Below are 5,408 nucleotides of genomic sequence, written 5' to 3' on the forward strand. Positions count from 1 at the left end.
TAATAGTAGGAATAAAGAAAATTGCTTGTTGGGCTAGTTTTCTTGAAATATTGTTATGTATTTCCATGCACAAGAATAATATCTAGTATGTTAGTTTTCCTTTGGAAATAATATGGAAGTGCATGCGAGATTATGTTAGCATTTGTATAAAAAGATGATGCTTGATAGTGATATGAATTTTACTAATGCATGTCTAATGATGTTAAAGAAGACATTTTATGACATTATGTTTATGTTTTGTGTAGGCGTATAAATATATGTTGAAGTGTCACTAATAAATATTGATTATTGCTTGATTAATATTTTATCTAATCATGATATGAAGTGTGTTGACGACATCAATGGTAGGAAATAATGGTGACTTGTGAAAACCATAGTTCATGTTTAAAATTGTGGCAGATAAAGATTTGTTGGTCCATGAAGACTGAGGAAATCCAATTGCAATATGATCCACTAATTGGAAGAGTCAGAGCACAAAGACATAAAGATTTATGATGCATGGGTAAATAATACGATGATGATTTTGTAATAGCTTATAGCTAGTTATGCCACATTTAATATGATTTTTCTATATAATATTTTTCAACAACTGTCAATGGATGATTGTCCTTATAACCATTGAGAAAGGGGTGAACACCCTAATGAGAATTTAATAATAAAATTAAATCTTTGTTGGTTTTCACCCTATAGGGTTTCAAGATATATCGATGTCTAATGATATGATTGCTTATTGTGCCATTTTTATGATTTTGATTCCTTACATGATTTGGCGGTTATGTTATCAATTATGTGATTAACTAACTGAGTTAAATAATCATGGATTTGATGCAAGGTTACATCACTAAAATTTAAGTTAATATGATACAATAATCACAGTTAATGGTTGTGTAACTCACTATTCTCTTACTCAATATTACTTTATGTAATGATGACGGCTTACCTAATTCTCATTAAAGGAATATGGAAATTAAATTAGAATGTTACACATTGGTTGTAGGTTTTAACCCTGTAGAGAAATTACCTGCATACGAATTCTAAAACACAGAAAATAAACAATGCAAGAGCATAACACATAAAACACATATACATAGAGATTTTCCCTTGGATCCCAAAACTGGGACTACCAGCTTGATTTTTCATTATGATCCTTTCAATGTTACAATACATATTTATACATGCCGAAGCATCCAATATGATGGAGCGAAAACCATTGCGTCCAAAACCATGTGCAAATTCATGCAGAAAACCATAGGTAGGTCTGCCCAACCTAATATAGGGTTACCTACACTCCTCAAACCCTATGTGACCCCTCGCTACGCAATCGGCGCAACGAAGGGGGGGCTCCACCCCCTTCTAACCCCTCGATTAACTACGTGGGATAGTCATGGAAAGAATATAACACAACCCAACATTCTCCCACTTGTTGTTTTCTTTCCACAAGAGGCCACAAGAGAGCTTAGTCATTTATCCAACCCTAAAATGCTCATTGTTTCTCTACACCAAGAGAACTTCTCAGAGCTCACAAATTTTGTCAACGCATCTGCAGTATTCTTCAAAGTGTCCACCTTTACCAGCAACGCATTTTTGTCTTCCATCATATCCCTCACAAAGTGATACTGAGCATCAATGTGCTTTGTCTTTGAATGATATGCAGGGTTATTTTGATGAAAACAAAACCAGGAGTCTCTTCGTTTTCAATATATTTACGGGCCCGATCTTGGGAAATGCCTCTCCCTTCTCACCTTGGCGTGTTCCGACTGCATTTCCTTCAACGCCTCTAGGGCTTTCTCCACATCGCTTTCTTGCCAGACGCTGACAGTAGCATTGGCAATCAAAATCAAGAAAATAACCAGCGGCTCGACGAAGGCAATGATATCCGTTTCACCGCCTTCATCGCCATCAATCCATGCAAGAACAAACGAAACAACAACAACCACGAGTAAAATTCTTACCAGAGTGTCATTAAATTGATCAATGATGAGCTTCCAAACTGATGGCCCCAAATGCTTTTCCAGCTCATTCCAACCCCATATTTTCCGTCGTTTCTCAACATCTTCGCTGCTCAGCCCCTGTTCGACATCTACTTCAAATTCTTTCGCACAATCCTCTACATCTCTGGCCCAAGCGCATTCTTAGCACAATTTCCACAGCCTTTCGGATTGCTCCAACTTTCCCTTCTTCCTGTGGCTGATGTGCCCTATTCTTCAGCAGAGACTCTCCAGCGTAGCGTTCCACCCTTCTGGGTTGCCAGATTTAGTATTCTGGACATGGAAGCCCTGAACCTGTGCTTTCAAATATTCATTATAAAATTTTAGATCATAAACATATTTGACAAACTACTCCCTGTTACTTCTCACGCAGGAACAGAGGTTTCATCTCAGATATTACTTGCAATATATATATATATATATTTCACTGACGCAGAGGTTTGGGTTCTTCACACAAGATAATTACACATACACAGACAAACATTCACAATGAAGCATTCTGGTATAAATTCACAAAAACAGATTTTTATTATTTGCAACTCGGTTACAACTACACACTTGTCCAATTAAACATGGGGAGATCGAGCCACAAAAATTAGAGAACTATTACAATTTTCACATGCAGAATCTTTATTAGCCTATTACTGTCACCTCCACGGCCTGACCATACAAGGATGGGTGTGCTCTGCCTTGGCCCTCTCACTTTGTTAGACCTTCCCTTGCTCCATCTATCTCTCCCCTGCTGCTTCCCTTTTTTTTTTCCAGAAAGAAGTTATACATAAATCATAGCTAACTACTTCTTTCCGCACATGAAAGAATTAGTTATACAATCATAACCCAATCCTTATCTTCATTTAACTAAACTAGACCTCTTTTAACTGCTTGCCCTTATTGAAATTAACACAAATTTAACAACTAAGTCTTCCTCAAGTCTTGCATTAGCCACAACATGTGACCACTCCATCACATTGCTGGCCCAAGTCTAGATGCTCTTGCATCAGACTCTCACACTTGAAAACATTCATGATCTCCTGATCATGTGCTTTCAAGAAAAATAAAAAATAAAAAAAATTCCTCCTGGATCCTAGACTTTGTCCTGGAGTTGTCCATATGCTCTGTTCCTCCATTTAGGCTGCATGTCAGCTGCTTCTTGCTTCATCTTTCATCTCTGGTCACAATAGTTTGGAGCTGCGAAAATTGTGATAAGTTTGCCATCGTGTTCACTTTCATAATCTTCCTCTTTAACTTCACGAGACCTGACCACCAGCTCAAGATTGTTTTCTTGGAAAGACCTTTTGGTCACATCTTCTCCAAAAGACAAACCAACATCTCGTTTGCTGGGTCCATGCCCTTTATGGAGCTGTGGATCACGCCAAAGTATTTCACACATCAGACCCTCTTTAGGTGGCTCTCGGAACCGAACAATGTCTTTGATAACATCCAGGTTTATACCATCAACACTAAAAAAACTATCACGGACAACAAAAATCTTGTCATTGAGGACATGAGCCAAAGGCAAGTAGCAAAATGCTTCAGCAAAATGCTCAACCATGTTTTCACTGTACTTGGACTTGACTTTGCCCTCAAAACTATAAATCTGGTTCATACTCCTGCTTTCACGGTTTCCTCTTGCAAGATAGAGTTCAGTTGGACACATACACTTGAATACGAATAGCACAAGTATAACTTCAACTGAAAATGATCCTCGATCAACAAAATCACCATTAAAAAGATAAGAATTGTCCTCCGAAGGAAGCCTACTAACCTCAAAGATGTTAAAAAGGTCATAATACTGACCATGGATGTCATCACAAACAGTGAATTGCTTTCCAATCGGAATATCGATGTCAACCAGCGATGGCATCGCCTCCAGCAAATCCTTTACTTGCAGTAATATTTGAAATGCACACCTTCTGCGTATGTTTTCCAGATTCTTGAAGTCTTCCATCACTTTCTTTATAAATTCCAATGTTACATTTTCTCCTTCTATTCTATGTTGTCGCTCTACCTTTATTGAATGAAAATCAATGGAATCAACAACAGAATGATTCACAAGATCATTCACTGAGATGGCCTCAATAAATCTAATTTTTTTTACTGCTGTTTTGGTCTCTTCAAGCTTTTTGGTGGCATCAGGATCATTTGGACAAATTCTCTTACCCTGCTGAAAATATTTTAGTACTTCACTGATCACCTTTCCTGATGTTGCCAGCCTTTGCCTTCTGGTCTACTTCAACATCAGTTTCTTTATGTTCTCAATCTCTGTTTCCAGTCGATCTTCTTGCTGGTCTTCTTCATTAATTCTCCCTTCCTGCTTTAGCTGGTTGCTGTTGTCCAGCTGCATCTTCCTCTGTTTCACACATTCAGACTGTGTGTCTCCTTTCAACAGTATTCCAACTTGTTGTTCTGGACTTTCTTCTTTCATCAACACTTCAGTGTGTTGATTTAACTCCAAAGAGTTTTCAAGTTTTTCCTCTGCATCATCTATTATAATAAGGCTTCCTTGCCCTGGTTCACAATTGTGAACTTCCTCCCCTGCTTCTGCTTCTTTTATTGCAAACCTCTTGTAGTCTTCATCAGGTACTGGTGCTTTTAGCCATTTCCCCAGTGACTCTAGCTCCTTCTCCCATACATTAGATTTTTTATGAGTGCTGCTTTCTTTTTCTCCTTGATCTTGTTGTTGACTTTTTGTCATTGTTAGCTCTTCTTCATTTTCTTCACCTTTTTCTAGGTGAATTTATGTTTCATGTCATCTTCCTTGAGGTATGTGTTCCAGGTTGATCAACTCAACATCTCCCATGGTTGGCTCAACCATGCCTATTATCATGACAGCGTGATGATCTTCTACTATGTTTTCAGAAATCATGGTCTCTTCTTCATGAACTTCTTCAACAATCTTCATTGGTTGTCCCTTTTCGCCTTTATATGTTGCTTCCACTAACATTTTTCAGCTCTCGCCTTCTATACAGTTTTCTCTTCTGGGACTGTCAGCTATATTCCGTGTGGGTGACACTGAATCGCTTGAAAACAATGTTGAGGAGCCATTGGGCAGAGAGGAGCAATAGCTAAGACCACATGCTTCCTGCCTAGTAATGTCTCTACCAACTATGGGAAACCCTGTTATTGATACATTAACCAACTCAGTGGAATCAGAATGTCCTGAGTGGACAGGGTGATTGTTGTTTCCCACAGTTAAATTTTCCAAATTTCGAATTTCTTTTAATGCTGTAAGATTACCTCTATCGCCGTGAAGACAAGATGTCAGCAACTTAACCCTTCCTTCAATTGATTTCATGTCCCCGCCTGCCAATTTTTCAAGGGAACCGGCTTGATACGCGTCCCAAACCATGGGAACAGAACAGGGTTGATCACTACATTTGATGGCATTTCCGCCAGGTTTCCGTTGACCAATAAATAGAA

General features: G+C 38.4%; 1 pseudogene; it reads right to left on the minus strand.

The window, feature by feature from the left end:
* Positions 1-3,150: 3,150 nt before the first annotated feature.
* Positions 3,151-4,683, minus strand: LOC149170425 (serine/threonine-protein phosphatase 5 pseudogene; annotated as a pseudogene).
* Positions 4,684-5,408: the final 725 nt, after the last annotated feature.

Source organism: Pinus tabuliformis, chromosome 4_2, assembly GCF_031772625.1.
Source record: "Pinus tabuliformis cultivar Carrire ecotype Pingquan chromosome 4_2, CPIR1, whole genome shotgun sequence".
NCBI classification, from domain to species: Eukaryota; Viridiplantae; Streptophyta; class Pinopsida; order Pinales; family Pinaceae; genus Pinus; species Pinus tabuliformis.